The 17,671-nt window shown below is 41.3% G+C and overlaps 1 protein-coding gene across 5 annotated transcripts in view; it reads left to right on the forward strand.

Annotated features, from left to right (window-relative positions):
* Positions 1-17,671, forward strand: part of SH3KBP1 (SH3 domain containing kinase binding protein 1) — a 231,460-nt gene that overhangs the window by 96,624 nt on the left and 117,165 nt on the right. The gene's annotated exons all lie outside the window — the stretch shown is intronic.

The following is a 17,671-nucleotide window of genomic DNA, read 5'->3' on the forward strand; positions in this document are numbered from 1 at the left end:
GCATCCTTTAACTGGCAGCTTTAAACAGAGAAGCTTTTGGAGGCTTATATGTATTTCTTTTAACACCACATAGCTCCCATGCTGGACGGCGCTGGAGCAATTTCATTTTCAGTTGCCTGCCTATATAAAATTTCTTAGGGTGATCATGCTGTCAGTCCTTTATTTCTCACTTTCATCACACCGTAATCATTTAAAACAAATGATGTATGTGTGTAGACCAAAGATTAAAACAATGAGAAGTCTGAATATGGGCAAGGCAACTAAGAGGTAAATACGGCCCTGGAAACTGGGGCAGGTGGCATGAATAGAAGAAAACAATCAGTTAATGTGTGTTCAAAATTAGAAGATATCAATGGTGCCTTTTATAAATAAACTGTTCCTGTATCATGTGAAATTAACAGAGAAGCAGTCAGGAGGAGAGAGGGCAGATGATAAATGATTCATTTGCCTGCCTCCTCCTTGAGATTCTTTTCTTTGCCAGATTGAGATAACAGATGTCTTAAAGATTATGAATTCGCAAGGAAAATAACGCAAGACAATGGACAGCCAAGACAGTATTCTGGTAGTCTAAATATTTTGTTTCTTATATTCTGTTGCCTGATGGATCTCAAAATCTAGAAAAGCTCTTATATCAATGAATGACTTTGGTCACACAAGGTTTGGTTCAATGAGGCTTTCAATGAGGAGAAGCTGATCTTCTGCATTTGGACTGCAATCTGTTTTGTTCATTGTGACTCAGCCTCCGGTTACAGGCAGGTCAGCTGGGCATGGGGAAACGTGAAGACTGATTGTTGTGCTATACATCAAATCTAGTGCTTTTTTTCAGAACTTTGTGATCATTGGTGAGAACAGATTTCAAAGGACACATGTCTTCAACTGTATGAAATATTTCAAAGTTAATTCAGAACATCCTGTATTTTCAGCTTGGGGGGGGGGGGGGGGGGCGGGGGGGCATTTCTCTGCAGTCACTGTTCACTAGGGGAGGTTGTTGCCTTAATATGCTCATCTCTTCGGGGATTGCTGACTCCCACCACCCAGGTCTGTATTGAACATGCCAAAGAGTAGATTAACCTGAAACTTGTTAGAACAAAACTTTTGCAACCCAAAACAAACATGACGGTGTATTCTTTGTGGGTTTCTACATTGAGAACACACCGCGTTTAAAATATTGGAAACGGAGTAAGATGTGAAGTAATTATTCTGACTCAGAAAGGGCTTATTTATATACTCCCGCTTTAAGAAAAAGGCTAGATACATTGGTGAATATTTTATCACTCATGCATCTCTGTGCTAACTGAAGTGAAAACTGAAGGACTGACAGTTTTACATCAGCTGCCGATGCCTAGGTACTGTAAAAGAAGGGACTATGTTAGTATAGTCACTCTGGGTTTGTCTGCAAGCGAACGTGTCACCATGAAGTGCTATTCTGTCCTGGGGGAGAGGTGGTCTTCGGTTAGATAGACTCTGTGGCTCCGTCTTCGGTTAGATAGACTCTGTGGCTCGGTCTTCCTCTATTTCCACACACAAATTTGGTTTTGTTCACTAAGCTGTTTGGAGTTCAGACATGTTTTATGTGCATACATGTTCATTACAAATTGATTTGCAAGAGCAAGTTTAGTCTCAAGATGAAGGCAAGCGGTCATCAGATTTGTTGTTGTCCCAGCTTCAGATTAAACTTGGATCTGTTGAAAAAGGAGATGGAAACAGTGCTGTGTTTGCTTTTGGCTATTGCTAGTGAGTCATCATCCTACCTTACCACACACACTCTTTTCTGAGTATAAATACTCTCTTTGTCTTTACAAAAGGTTGTTTCAATTGGAGTTTCAGTGCAGGCTTCAACTCTCTTAGTGGGTTTTAAGATATTGAACATCTGTGAACACTGCAAAATAATAAAACAACAAGACAAGTGATCCAGGAGTAGACAAGGAAATGTAATTTACTCCCCTTCCCCCCCCCCCCCAAAAAAAAAAAAAAACCCACAAAGAAGCTGACTTAAGTAATAAGTTACTTACAGATGTATTTCTGTAAATAAATAGGTATTAATTACCTCAGAGACAAATAAGTTATTGAATGTTTTGCATGCTTTGGCATCTATCTTCAAAGACAAAAGTAGTGAATTATGCAGAGCTTTACATGTATTTATATTAATCTTTCCTTGAAGCACAAAGATATCAAGTATCTTTTGTGTGGTGCTTGATTTAAAATTTTGTCAGAGATATGGAGTGCTACTATTGATACAGATTCCTTCTATGCTTAAATAAAGCTTTCTATATTACTGAATTTTGTTACTCTCTGGTTTTCAATAATGCAAGCAGCACATACTTTATAAGAACAGCCAGGGTTCGTATTAGTTCCCAGGTGCTGCTTTTTGAAGATACTTAGACTGATACTAAGAGATGATTTAATATTTACAGATGAATGTATCAGGACACAGTGTAGCTCATAGTAGCTCTGTAAGCAAACATGCTGCTGCTGTTAATAACATACAAAATTGTTTTAGCCCTGAGGCCAAGTATGAGCATTAGCCTGGAAGTGGAAGTTGTCAGCAGCTGCAGCTGTGCTGTGGGGATATGTGTGAACACAAGGCTTGACTGAGAGGCGGCCAGGGGAAGTAGGCTGAAATGCCTCAGTCGTGCAAGGTTTGCCTGTGGAAGCTGTGTGCTCCTCCTGTTCGCCTTCTCCAAACAGCATCAAAGATTAACTAGATAAAGCTGCTTGTAAAGCAAGATTTTAGCAGGTATTTTGTACCTGAAATAGTTAGGTACAGCACATAGTAAGAGGGCTTCCAAAAGTGTTCAACCCTTAGTACTGAGGGAGTAATTGACAGCTGTCTTCTCTGTCAGCATTTCTTGTTTCAATTGCTTTTGTGGTCATGTGCTTTCCTGTGTCCTTTTCTACTCTGTGTCAAGCAGCTCCCTTGGGTAAGACCAGCTTCCAGTATCGCAGCTTCAGCGTTTGAGGAGGTGTGCGGTGGCACTGGAGTGTGTGCTTGGGCCTCTCTAAACAGATGCGAATACCATACCGAGACATAGCAGTGCTACAGGTGACTGATGAAGCAATCAAAACATTTGATGATGGCATTTAGTGTAACAGATGCAAAGGTGTACAGAAAGTAAAGGTGAAGTCAGAAATGATCAGAGGGTTAAGATGGCAGCAAAGTTTTCAGAGGCTTAGATGTGCATAGTACTTAATTGGGAAGCATTTTTATACAGGTTCTTCCAAACTGATACAAGAGAATTGTAAACCAATTATGCATATCTGTGACCATATACACAGCTGGAATGTAAATTTAAACCTATGACTATGTTATCCTGCTGTCTTAATCTGTATATTGAATAATATTAAGGAATACAGAACAGGAAATATGTTGCTGGAAAATTATTTAATATTTGTAAATCTTGAGGGTAATGAAGTGCCAGGAGTATATTATGAGAAATTGTGTGTATTTATTTTTTCATAATTTAATAGTGGTTGCCTTTAGCTATGGTGAAGTTACAGAAGAATGTTTTATTGGCATTTTTGACAAGAATGTATTGACATTTTTAAGCAGTATGATTGATCACACAGACTCAGTCCCATAATTGTTCTGCCCTCATAAACGTAGAGTGTATCCACAAAACACATCCAAGCATCCATGTTTTTCTTTAAACTGCTTTATTGCATTATTGTAAAGACAAAAATACATCCATGCTGGATTTCAGGGGGTTTTTGGTTATGCAGGGAAACAGAATAATAAGGGAGCAGTGAGAAAAAGCTGGATAATTAGTGTATTGTACAGATGTAAGCAGCAGTGTTTGGGCTGAGCACATAGGGGCCACTTATTGTATGACTTTGTACTAGAATCCTTTCCAGAGATTGTAAGATGCTCTATGTTTTTGGTTTTCCATTTATGCCAGAGCAGCTCCTGTTCCCTGCTCTCCTGACCGAATCTGCCTTAACTTTGAGTGACTTTCCCTTTTGATTCTCAGAAGGCAAATATTTGGAGGCCCTTTTTGTCTCTTCTCAATGTTGAGCAATTAGCCTTCTTCCTTTTATGCAGCTCAGGTTTATAACATATTCCATCATGTAGTTTGTTGCTGTCTGCCTTGGATACTTATTTGATGTAATAACCAGTGCTGTGTTAAAAACCTGACTACAGAAGAGATTTTACAAAGTGCTTGAAAGATGTAGAAGCAAGGGTCTTTTAGAGTGAACTTAACCTTTTAACTGCCTAAATATCTAAGCATGCTTGCAAATTCTCCCCATGTTACTATCATTTAATTATGTTGGTTGTTATGACAAAATTAGGCCTCTGGGGTAGACAAATGGGAATCTCAGTACTGGAACCAGAGGTTAGTTATTTGTGATTAATGCAGCAAGGGAGATCAAGTAGTGACTAACAAGCGATTGGAAGAGATTGTAACTATTATTTAAGTGCTCTGGGTGTTCTGTATATAAAAATACGTTTGTCTTTTGGCAAGAAGCCTTTTGATCATCTTAACTATTCTGACAAGAATCCTGCTGAATTCTAGGTGTTCATCAGCAGTGAAATTACATGCAAATGCACCTGAAAGTTGAATGAAATGAAATGAAGGCATAGTCATAGGGGAGAAAAATGCTGCCTACGTGCCAGCATCTGGAACATAAGTCAGTGAACATAGTATAATTTAAAAGTTCTGCCTGTAGTGGCTAGTAAGTTCTTTGTAATAAAACTTATGCTTTAAAAGAAATGGTAGTATGTCTGGCTTCTGTCTGTCTGGACTGTCTAGTGAAGTACAGATGTCTGAGATTGCCTGAGAGGTATAAGGTGCAATCACATGTGCTAATGAGCAATTTTTTTTAATTTCTGTATCACTTGCTTCCAGTTTTATTGGCAATGTGCTATGCGGGGGTGGCTTAGGAATTATTCAATGTTAGTTAATTTTGTTCAATGCAAGTCTTACCTGGGGAATTTACAGACCTTTAGGGAATGCATTTGTGTTTGGATAAATGCTCTTAAGCAAAGCAAACCAGTGGTTGATAGATGGACGTGTGCTGGAGTAGGCAATACTTCGAGAGACTGAGATGTGGCAGGACTTACCTGATCTGCTTCTCATCTTCTGCCTGGGATCTCTCTACAGACCTGTGTAGGAACTCTCGTCAGAGTCACTCACAGATAGAGAAGTTGTGGAAGCGCAACTAAGGAGCTAAATTGTCCTGAAGAACTTTTTCTTGTAACAGGTGATATACCAAAGATAAGCTCTGAATGTCGGGAGGGGGGTGTGTGGGGGTGGAATTAAGCTGAGCATGTCTGGAAGCAAGAAAGAAGATCTTAAGGGAGTTTGATTTGAAATAACTGGGATGCAACATAATACCAACAATGTAAAGTTCAGACTTAAACTAACTTCAGGAAGTGGAATCTTTTTCTGTGGTTTGCAGAGCCAAGTGCCATGCTCCTTTTTCTCCAGCACTGAACAAAATGCGTTGCTCAACATGGGCAATTCGTTGCTGTTGATGTGTGCTGTTGGTTTAGCATTAATAATTGCAGTCAGACAAATCCCTTACACTCAGGGCTATAAACCTCTGGGTGTGCTTAGTAGTGGAGGACTTTGAGGTATAAAGCCTGCTTTCCATGAGAACTAAAGGTACAAGGCATTAATGAGGGAATTGAACATTATCCTTTTGGCTCTTTTGATTAAATACCCACTTGAAAAATTACTGCTTTTTAAATGTGTTAGAAGCTTGCGAAAAATGCTAAAGGAAGAAGACCAAAAGAACATGATCTGTTTATGGCATCTTTTTAAAATGACACTATATTAAAGCACTGATTTGCTGGCAGCCTTCTTACCGTAAGTCATCACTCTTCATAGCTCATCAGTTTAATTTAATAAAAATGAATGCTTATAAATACCACAGAGGCTTGTTAAACTGAAGAGAACAACTAAGAAAATGGGGAAATTTTTGTGGTATTCGGAGTTTCTCACCACCAAAAGCTAAAGATGTTGCAGAGCTGGCTAAATGCAACTATTACGCAATGCTTGTCTCCCCTTCTTCTCCAACATTGCCTTGGGCAGCTTGTTCTGCCCCTGCACTGTACATAGGCTGATGACTTGCCAAAACAGCCTTTTCGTCCCGTCCCCCCTGCCTTGTTGCTCAGTTTTGGAGGATAGTGATACACATCTGGTCTGCCTGATACAGGAATACTTGCCCTGTGCTTGTGGAATGAACTATCCCATGTGGATACTGTGGCACTGTTCATTTTTGAGGTTGTTTGTGGAACGGTGAATGTTAATTTTCACTTTCAGTACTGAGATCACTTTTGGGAAACCTTCCTTCTGCTCAGTTGTCATAGAGGTAATGGTGCCTGGGGCTTCAGAGGGCCAGCAGCAACAAGAATAATTGATTTATTTCAATTTATCATACTTGTTTATTGCTTTTCTGAACATGTATTCCTGGGCACTTGTGCAACTCTCAAATAACAAAGTATAGCATAACATGCCCTTTAAAATGGCAGGTTATTTTGAATTACAGCATTTTCACGATGGTAGCTGAGAAATAATAACAAATCTTAACAGGAGGAGTGCAGTTGAGGGCTCCTCCTGGTGTGTTTTCCTTTCAGCAGAGCTGAAGGACAGGTAGTTGTGTAACCTCGCATGCTGAGCTGATGTGTGTCAGCAGCCCAGTGAGCAGCCCTGCCACAGCTCTGCTCTCTGCAAGGTTTTGAAAATGTCATGGCTTAATTGCCATGGGAGACACATGCCTGAATGTTTCTGCCCAAGTGGCTACTCGTCTTGGTGTAAGTGTTGCAGAATCAGACCCGTTACACCAGACTGGATGAGTCGTTTTCTCAGCTTACCAGGACATCTAGCTTCATGTATTAGCTTCCTAGAATTTAGGATTTGTCTGGGCTTACGTTCCAAGGCAAATTTAGTGTAGTTTTCTGTATTTTAGAAACGCTACTGAACAGGAAAGTGAATGTCTGCTCTGTCTGTGGATGTGTTCATATTTTTTGTTTAACTTTGTTGCCTTTAATGGCTTCAAAATGAATATTTACATTGTATAGATACTCTAGAGGAAAACAAGATTTTAGGTTAAAAATCTGACTGATATCCTAATTGTGCAGTATGAAAGAGAATTTTGGGTTTTGTTGTGTTGATTTATTGCATGTGTTCATTGCGTAATAGCTCTCATGAATGCAGCAACCAGAAAATCGGTTGCTGTATTTTTTGCATTTTTCCAGCATTTCTTGAGGCATTTGTTTAATGTATATTTTTACCTTTTGGAGCGAAAATAAAATCTTGACAGTGTTGGAGTTTGCCCTGATAAGAAAGGCTTACTTGAAACTGATCTAGTAGAGATCAGAGTAAGATCTGCAATCTAATGTCATTACAGAGATTGAGAACCTGTCAAATAGCACTGAAACTCTGGTAGCTAAAAATAAAATAGCACAGTTGTTAACATTCTTTAAGAAAAAGGCATACTTTTTAAAGCTGTTCTGGAATATTTTTTTTTTTAGTTAAGTTGGACAGAAGTCAGATTCAAGACAGCAAGCTGGTAGTACAAAGTTAATATATTTGGAGGTTACTGTGTAGGAATCCATGCAGTTTGATCTAAATGCCTTTATTTATATAGGGAAGAACACAAGGTAAACTGAATGTGCACAGTGGTTCCACAAATTGGAGCTATTTACTTTCATTTACTATATGTTGTGAAGTGCTACTGTGCATAGACAATTTAAGCTGTGTGAATTATGTGATGGAACATAAGAGAAGTGAAAAAGAGGCAACAGCAATTCATGTTTAGTTTTGGTTTATTCAAATGCTTTCTCTAGAAATCAAGACAAAAAAGCAGCAAAGAGCAAAGCAGTTGACCACTATCTCAAAACCTGGCTAAGGAGATAATAGTTGGGATTATCCCATGACAACATAAGGTGTATGCAATGAGAATAAAAGGAGAAAAAGCTTTTATGGACCATTTGCAAATCTTTTTGTGTTTCTGTTCTTGCATTTTAAATCTTCATCTGCCAACCAAGAAAGCATGTTTCCAAGTTGGTGTATCTCTTCTTGTTCTTCAGAAAAGCTAATTTATTGCCACAGATACCTATTGCCTTGCAGTATTTCTTAAAGCTCCTTACACAGTCATTTTGTATTCATTGTATGCTAGTCAGTGTAACAAACTCTTTCTGTATTATATCCTTGCAAGTTGTCTTCAGAGTATGAGAAAAGAAACCAAATATACCGGCAAGTGCAAGATCTTGTGTTGGGTAATAGGCCCCCTCACATCAACAGATGCTAATTGCATTGACAGATGGTGGAGGATCCCAGTCCAGCGCATGTGGCAATGAACTAAGTCCCAAAGTTATGGATGATGGGGGCAAAGCTACTCTGTTGAAATATGTCTTGGCTTGCCCAGCATTATAATGAGGACAGAAACATTTGCTGCTCCTTGGAATGTACTGCTCATGAAAGGCAGTAGATGAGAGCAACAAATTCTTATCATTGAGAAATGGGCAAGAGAATGGGTCATTTGGCAAAAGCTGGTGTAAAGGCCCCACTTGCTTCTGAGGGATATTTTTGCATCTCTGGAAGCAGGTGAGAAGCTGAGTGAGCTTGTCCAGTATTTACCAGGACTGTTTAACTGGTTTTAAAGTACCTTTAAAAAAGTCTGTTTGAACCCTCTCACCAAGTTCCAATTTTCATCTCATGATGGGAGTTTCACCCGTAATGCTAACCCAAAATAATCATTTACACTATGAAGTTTAAAAGATACTGGTACTAGAACTAGTAGCTTTGATGAACATACACATTTTTAGTTCTGCATGTGACTGAGTTAATGTGTAGTTTAATACTGTGTTTTTCACTTTCCCCCTGAAAGATAGAGTTTAAAATATGCAGCTTTTATGGCAAGGCTGTGTTCCTGTTGGAGTCTGGACTTGATCTAATTTGCTGGTGATGATCTGCCCATACTCTTGACATTGCACTTGCAGAAGTTTCTACTCCTTTTATACGCGTTTTAAAACTTTCAGGCTCAGAAGGAAAGAATTTTGGTGGTGTATGGTTAAACGGTGCAAGTGTCTTTTGAGTTTGTTTGCAGTTCCTTTTCTAGCATTTCCTTCTGGTTTGGTTGGGCTTAACTAATGATCTCAGCTTCACTAGTATTTCAGTTCTGTCTGTGAAAAGTGCAAGCCTGGCTCCCCCTGTGGCATAGGGAAGTGCTCCACTTCTCAGTTCGTTACTGGTTTTCTCCTAAAAGCCTGTGACCACTGGTATTACGTTGTTGCTGTAAGTTGCTTCCAGTAGTTCCTGCTATTATGCAAAAGACATATACACAATAAAAGGCCTGAATATTGCTGCATGTTTTTAACAAAAGAATGAATTTATTGAACAGTATGAGGTTTGCTGTTACTCTGATGGAGCATGTGTGTAAAAACATGATGGGGTAACAAAAATGTGTCTTCCAAGCTTTCAGGTTCCTCACAGGCAAATCTTGGTCATAAAATTCTGAGCAGCAGCCAGATGGCTGAAACCTGGAAGTGTGGCTGTGGAGTCTAGCAAGAGAAAACCTACTCCTTGGTAACAGTAGAACATTAACACATTCAGAGTAATATATTACTAGCAGTGATGGCATATTGCATTGTGGCTCAGTTGTGCTTAATGGAGTCCTGCGATCTCCATGATTCAGCTGCACACATGAAAGCAGGGCACTCCCCAGTTCATCTGCTTGTGGAAAAACACAGCAGCTTTACTGTTTGATAGAGGAAGCACCTCAGATATTCCATCTCCCGTCACCCCTCCTTGCATTTTATCTTTCTCTTCTCTGGTATATTAATGCCACAAATTTTAAAACAAACAAACAAACAAACCCCAAAACAACCCCAAACAAAAAACCCCACAGCAAAACAAAACCACAAAAACCACCCAAAATTCCTTCCCCCTCAGAGTATTCACACCCAGCGTACTTCTGTTTTCTTCTAGACGGAGAACAAGCAGACCTCAGCAGGGTTTTTTTGTCATCCATCCAAAAAGCATTCACCCTTCTAACAGTGTGTGGGAGATGAGAGAATTGGAATTGACATGTCACATCCCAGGTCAGCAAAGTACTGCCAAAATCTTCCAGGAAAAGAAGGAAATTGGAATTTGACAATTCCAGTGCCTTTTAAAATCAGAGTTGTATTTCTGCTGGTGTGTGGGTACAAGATGATGGAGTCCTTGTGTTACTACTACTAGAAGATAGTAGTGACTGAATCAACATTAGAATTGAGTATGACCAAGACTTCATGTGAAGTCTCTTAACACCATCTTCAATACACTTTAAAAATGGCAATTTAAAAAAATCAACACTTTTAATGCTAACTATCTGTTTGCTCCTACTTAGGTAACTTCTATTTCTCAAAAGCACCTACTGAGGATAGTGGTTTTAAGAATTTTTCTCAAAAGTAAGCTTGTAGCTCAACCTTTTTCTTGACATTTCCATTTTAATATTGTCCTGGTTTCAGCTGGGATGGAGTTAATTTTCTTCTTAGTAGTTGGTACAGGGTTGTGGTTCGGCTAGGATGTGAAAACAATGTTGATAGGACACTGACATTTTTAGTTGCTGCTGGGTGATGTTTATACTAAATCGAGGACTTTTTGGTTTCTTGGGCCCTGCCAGCGAGAAGGCTGGAGGGGCACAGGACATTGGGAGGGGACACAGCCAGGACAGGTGACCCGAAGTGGCCAAAGGGACATTCCCTACCATATGATGTCATGCTGAGTTTATAGACTGGGGGAAGAAGAAGGAAAGGAGGGGGAACATCTGGCATTATGGTGTTTGTCTTCTTGAGTAACCATTACGTGTGGTGGAGCCCGGCTATCCTGGGGATGGCTGAACACCTGCCTACTGATGGGCAGTGGTGAATGAATTCCTTGCTTTGCTTTGTTTTCCTTGCGTAGATGGCTTTTGCTTTACATGTTAAATTGTTCTTCTCTCAACCCTTGAGTTTTACATTCCTTTTCGATTGTCCTCCCCATCCCTCTGGGTGGGTGGGAGTGAGTGAGCAGCTGCGTGGGGCTTGGTTGCCGGCCAGGGTTAAACCACGACAAATATATACAGTTCAGTGATTTATAACAAAAAAAAAGCTGATACAGTAACCATCTAGGCTGGCAGTTCAAGGCAGCTATACCAGAACTCCATCAGTACCATTAAAATCATTAACATACAACCTAAAAGGATATATGCCATCTCTTAGTTGTACAATAGTTGCCTTTTGTCTTTTTGCACATTAAATTTGGAACTGGTTTCTGAGTCATATCGCAGCCCAGCTTGTCTAACCAGGAGACACTGTACACGGAACCAGTTCCTCCCAGCTACAGCTATAGTTGGAAAGCTGGGAGGATGGGAAGTGCAGCTCACGCTGATGGGCAGATGAGGCCATGTGCAGGGAAATCTGAATTAGAGGACAGGAAACTTTTCCTCCAGTTTGCCATTTTACTCCTAGTAGACTTGCCTGTCTTTGCCAACTGGTTTTACTGAATTCAGTCAATTTGCATCTGCTTGAAGGGTGGCCCAGTGGATCTCAGTTTCCTTCTGTGATTCACCTGAGCCTGCTCAGCAAGCCCTTAGTAGAGGGAAGCCTGCAGGAGCTACTATGTGCTTTAGTGTGTTTGAAATTGTTTAGATGTGGGAGAAACATCTTTAGAGTCCTTGGGCTGCAAACCGTAACTTAGCCCCCAACCTAACCCATGCGATTTCCCTAGCAACACTCCTTTATTACGAAACAATGGTAGAAGAAATCCAGGAACAACTGGGTTGCATTGTTTGTCTGAGCTGCAGTGATACAGATAGAAATGATATGCGTGACATAAACCAGATTAAATTACAAAACTGTGCGGCCTAGTTTTGAAGAGATTGTCAGTTATTTAGGTATACCTTTGTCAGCAGGGAGCGGGACAGACCCATTTGATCCATGGGTCTGTTCTCTGAAGGTTTTTATTGAATACAGTTTTTTGACTCTAGAATAGTTGTACAGTGTTATGAAAGAGATTGCTGTACTTGTTCTCATGTGGTGGAGAAAAAAAGTGGATTAGTATGTAGAGTTGATGGACCTGGTGGTTAGTGAAGTTAACCATGTCATTTCCACTGACAGAACTGGCTACAAAGATGCTTGCATCAGTGAACAGTAGGCTCTACAGAAACCACCATATAACCCATTCACACACATATATAAACATCTGTTTCATGACAGAGGTTTTAAGTTTAAAAAAAGTAGTTTGGATTTGAAAATTCCAGTTCATTTTGAAATAGCTTACTTCCTCTGTATTCTGCGGCTGCTGCATTTTTTGTGTAATCCCACGCTGTCAGTTTGTGACCTTTCCTGGACCCGATGGCACGATGGTCAGTACCAGTTTGACTTATTGTGTAGTGTTGCCTCAGCTTTTGGTGCCCCTTACAAAGGTAAGCATTAAATGCCAATGCATTGTCATTGCCTCTTGTTTGGTCTTCATTGCTAATACCAGAGAGGTGTTTTAAATGCCTAGAAATCATACGCTCTCTTGCATGTGTACAGCTGGAGGAAGCCTCTTTACGGTCTCCATAGGCAACCACACCATTTTTAGAATCTGACCAAACACCACTTTGAGATGAATGAAATTTGTGGCCTGGAAGATTTGTTTGTTTGTTTGTTTCGTTTCTAAATATATGTTCATTCCTTTTTCCATTTGTCTTGACTTCAGACTTTCTGAAGTTAGATGCTGAGGTCTGATCTAGCCACGCAAGTAGAAAAAGGCACCTCCAGAGGGTCATTCATCTGATATATTTTAATTGTCTGTTTTACAGTGACACTAAACACCCTCTGGAGGTATTAGGTTCTCCCCACTCCTGAGTGATAAGGCTCAGATTTAGACATCTGACTCAGGGACACCTACGATGAGTAGGTGAATTTTAGGGTGAACGCCAAAAGGAGCTGGTTTAGCAAAGCCCATTGTTTACCCTGCTAAGCTACCAAGTTTTGCTCTGAGTGAAAGTGTTTGGGGAATGATCAGAGGAGTGGTTCACCTCTCAGGGCAGGGGGAACAGTATCCTCAGGTGGGGTGAGTGGGAGCTGTCAATCAACAGCTGCAAATAAGGAGGCAGCCAGCATCATTCTGCAGGTGCATTGTGACATGACACCTTTCCTCATGCAAGGTCCATTTTCTTTCCTCCCTTTCTACATCTGCAGAGACTTTGTGAGGGTTCAGTGCCTTTGACACAGCCATTACAAGGAGCGGAGCACAGTCAGGCACGCTTTGCAGCACAGGCGTTGAGGTCTTGGTGCCGTTGCTTCAGATGCAACGTGCTTTGCAGTCACTGGTTTGTTAGCCCCCTTGTACACACACAGCAAATTCTCTGTAGCTGCCTGGTTTGTTTTAAAAGCTGACTGTACAAACTCAGAGTGTGAATTTTTTTCCTTCCAGGTTTGTTTTAGCTATGTAAATGGGAGCCAGTGTTTTTTACAAGGGTGAGTGATGTTTTTTCTGTATGACAGCTTGTTCTGAATACAGTATAGCTCGGTTAGCTCCTGACCTGCAGCACAGGTGTTTTGTGCCATGGCTACAGGAGATGAAAAAGCCTACAAGTACAGCCAGCAAGCATAGCGCAGTATGGTGTTGTCTGCAGCAGGTTACTTGCTACAGATTATTATACATGAACCAGTAAAAGTTCACTGATCCTGTTTTTCCTTCTTTCAAAACCCAGTGAGGACTTTGCAGCACACCTCCTCTGATTTTGAAGTAATGTGTTTATTACCTGTCTTTTTACCACGTGGTAACTATTCGCTTGCAAGTAACTCATTTTATGCTCAAGTGTGGAGAAAAACGCAAAAAAAACTTCCTACAAAATAAATTCTTCATCAATTTACAAGTGAGAAAAAATGGATTAGATTAGAAATTATCTGCAGTTTTCATTGCAGAATTGCTACCCTATATGGTTTAAAATTAACTTTACATCAATTGGTCAAATTACTTGCATTTTAAATTCAGTGTGCCATTTAGATCTCAGATGACTAGCAATTAAAACGTGGACTGTAATAATACTCTGCAATAAGTGGCAATATTAGGACAAGGGGAAATGGCAAGAGAAGACCAAGACTCCAATGTTTCTGCCTAAACTGCTGCTTAGTTGTCCGAGTTGGTCTTTCTGGTTCCTGACCATGCTGCCTTTGTAGACTTTGTGTTAATAAAGAAACAGGCAAAAAATCAGTGATGCTGGGGTGTGTGTATTGCATTTGCAAAACCAGAGTTTTTATTTACCAACAGTTTTTATATAGGCATGGCTTTGTTACTCTGACTTCTTTTCCTATCAGCTCTGTTTTTGTAGAAGACTCATACTGCTGTATTACCAAGGTTGCTTTAGTGTAAGAAAAAACAGATATCCCTTGGCTGAAGAATGCCCCACACAACTTTTGTGTTCTGCTGAAGTGCTCCCAACATTATCATGCACATGGGCTCCAGTAGCACCTTCTTAATACCAAAGGGATTCAATGCTGGATCTGTTGATTTGCATTAGACCACAGACGGGAACTAGTACATGGAGTCTATGCCTCTTGTTGGCTTGCTGCTCTCCACTTAGGTATTTCTTTAGAGAAAGATTTGGGAGGAGAAGGAGTGCGGAGAAACAACCATGAGACTAACCGAGATAAATGCAAACTTTTTGTTAGATTTTCTATACAGTAATTGTCATGGTTTAACCCCAGTCAGCAGCCAGGCATCACACAGCTACTCGCTTGCTCCCCTCACAGTGGGATGGAGGAGAGGATCAGAAGAGTAAAAGTGAGAAAACTCATGGGTTGAGATAAAGACAGCTTAATAGGTAAAGCAAAAACTGCGCACACAAGCAAAGCAAAACAAGGAATCCATTCATTACTTCCCATTGGCAGGCAGGTGTTCAGCCGTCCCCGGGAAAGCAGGACACATCACATGTAACGGTTACATGGGAAGACAAATGCCATAACGCCAGATGTTTCCCTCCTCCTTCTTCTTCCCCCAGCTTATATACCTCAGCATGACATCCTGTGGTATGGAATATCCCTCTGGCCAGCTCAGGCCAGCTGTCCTGGCTGTTCCCTCCCAATTTCTTGTGCCTCTCGACCCCTTTCACGGGCAGGGCTCAAGAAACTGCAAAGCCCTTGGCTTAGTATAAGCATTACCTAGCAACAACAAGAAACATCGGTGTGTTATCCACATTGTTCTCACACCAAATCCAAAACACAGCACTGCACCAGCTACTAAGGAAGAAATTACCTCCATCCCAGATGAAACCAGGACAGTAATAAAAAACTTTAGGTGGTGAGAGGGGTAAGGATTCATACAGGTCTATTATTAGCATCCAGAAATGTGTTTACTTCTTACTCTCTTAGCAGTCTCAAAAATACTCTCCAAGAGTCACACAATATTGATTATTAAATGGGGAGGCAACTGATATCTGTCACATCAGGCAATGTCAGCTCATCAGTTGCTACTTGATGTTAGAAATCATAGTGCGAATGTTACCTTTAGGGAAAATAGGCAGCCTTTTTTGCACAATGAAAGAAGCACTCAGTATGGAAGATATTTATTATATTTAAGTCGTTTTGAATGCAGTTGTGTAAAGCTGTCCATTTTAGACCATTGTAGTTTAGGTGGTGAAGAATGAAGAGTCATCTGTAGGTGGAAAAAAGAGCGAATTTGAGCGAATTTGGTTACATTGTATTAAGGTATTAATTTTAACATTCAGAAAGCTGCCACTCGTGGGATTGCAGTGGGTGTGAAAAATATTATCTGAAAGCCAAAGTCAATGGCTTCCCTTCTCCGTTCTTTCTCTAGTTTTGATTAATAGATTAGAAAAAAAACAGTTCTTTAACTTCTTATTACTGTTTGCCCTAGAGCAGAATTCTAAAGAATGTTGCAGGGGAAATAATAGAGTGACCATAAGATCCATTTCTGTCATTTAATGTCAGATGAAGGCCATTTTTGGACAGTGTTTACACAATTGATTTTGATGTGTACTTAACATGTTTAATAGTAAAGAGAAATAGCATGAAAGAAACCACATTTACTTGTGTAGGGGGTGTGTGTATATGTTTGAATGGATACATGTATATCAATGATACAAAATAGTATGGTCTGTACATTGCATAAGAGAAGAGGGAGTAATCAGTGAATCCTGTGTTTTGAATGATTTCTCTCTTCCTACCTTCTCCTCCACAACATTCCAACATGGTCATGATTCACGTCAGTAAGTTAATGCCTTACTTGCCTCAGTCTTTAGTAGTAAGACCAATTGTTCTCTGGGCACCCATCTCCCTGAGCTGGAAGACAGGGAGGAGGAGCAGAACAAGGCCCCCACAATCCAAGGGGAAACGGTCAGTGACACAGGTCTATGGGGCCGGGTGGGATCCACCCAAGGGTACTGAGGGAGCTGGCGGTGCTCACCGAGCCACTTCCCATCATTTATCAGCAGTCCTGGCTAACCGGGGAGGTCCCAGGTGACTGGAAGTTGGCAAACGTGACACCCATCTACAAGAAGGGCCAGAAGGGGGATCCAGGGAACTACAGAGCTGTCAGCCTGACCTCAGAGCTGGGGAAGGTTATGGAGCAGACCATCTTGAGTGCCATCATGCAACGCGTACAGGGAAACCAGGTGATCAGGCCCAGCCACCAGGGGTTTGCGAAAGGCAGGTCCTGCCTGACCGTCCTGATCTCCTTCTGTGACAAGGTGACCTGCTTAGTGGGTGAGGGAAAGGCTGTGGATGTTTTCTGCCTGGCCTTTAGTAAAGCCTTTGACACCACTTCCCACAGCATTCTTCTGGAGAAACTGCTTGCTCGTGGCTTGGGCAGGTGCACTGTTTGCTGGGTTAAAAACTGTCCAGACACTCGAGCCCAAAGAGTGGTGGTGAACGGAGTTACATCCACTCAGTAGCTGGTCATACATGGTGTTCCCCAGGGCTCAGTACTGGGGTCACTTCTGTTTAATACCTTTATCAATGATCTGGGTGAGGGGATCAAGTGAACCCTCAGTAAGTTTGCAGATGACACCAAGCTGGGCAGGAGTGTTGATTTTCTTGAGGATTGGAAGGCTGGCAGAGGGATCTGTACAGGTTGGATTGACAAGCTGAGGCCAGCTGTATGAAGTTCAACAAGATGTGCTGGGTCCCACACTCAGGTCACAACAAACCCATGCAACACTACAGGCTTGTGGAAGAGTGACTGGAAGGCTGCTTCATGGAAAAGGACCTGGGGGGGTGTTGGTCAACAGCCAGCTGAATATGAGCCGGCAGCGTGCCCAGGTGGCCAAGGTGGCCAACAGCACCCTGGCTTGTATCAGGAATAGTGTGGCCAGCAGGACCAGGGCAGTGATCGTCCCCCTGTACGTGGCACTGGTGAGGCCGCACCTTGAACACTGTGTTCAGTTTTGGGCCCCTCACTGCAAGAAAGACATTGAGGTGCTGGAGTGTGTCTGAAGAAGGGCAACAAAGCTGGTGAAGGGTCTGGAGCACAAGTCCTGTGAGGAATGGCTGAGGGAACTGGGGCTGTTTAGTCTGGAGAAAAGGAGGCTGATGGGAGACCTTTTCACGCTCTACAACTACTTGAAAGAAGGTTGTAGTGAGGTGGGTGTCAGTTTCTTCTCCCAAGTTACAAGTGATAGTATTGGAGGAAATGGCCTCAGGTGGTGCCAGGGGAGGTTTAAGTTAAATTTCTTCACAGAAAGGGTTGTTAAGCAT

Source organism: Falco rusticolus, chromosome 2, assembly GCF_015220075.1.
Source record: "Falco rusticolus isolate bFalRus1 chromosome 2, bFalRus1.pri, whole genome shotgun sequence".
NCBI lineage: Eukaryota > Metazoa > Chordata > Aves > Falconiformes > Falconidae > Falco > Falco rusticolus.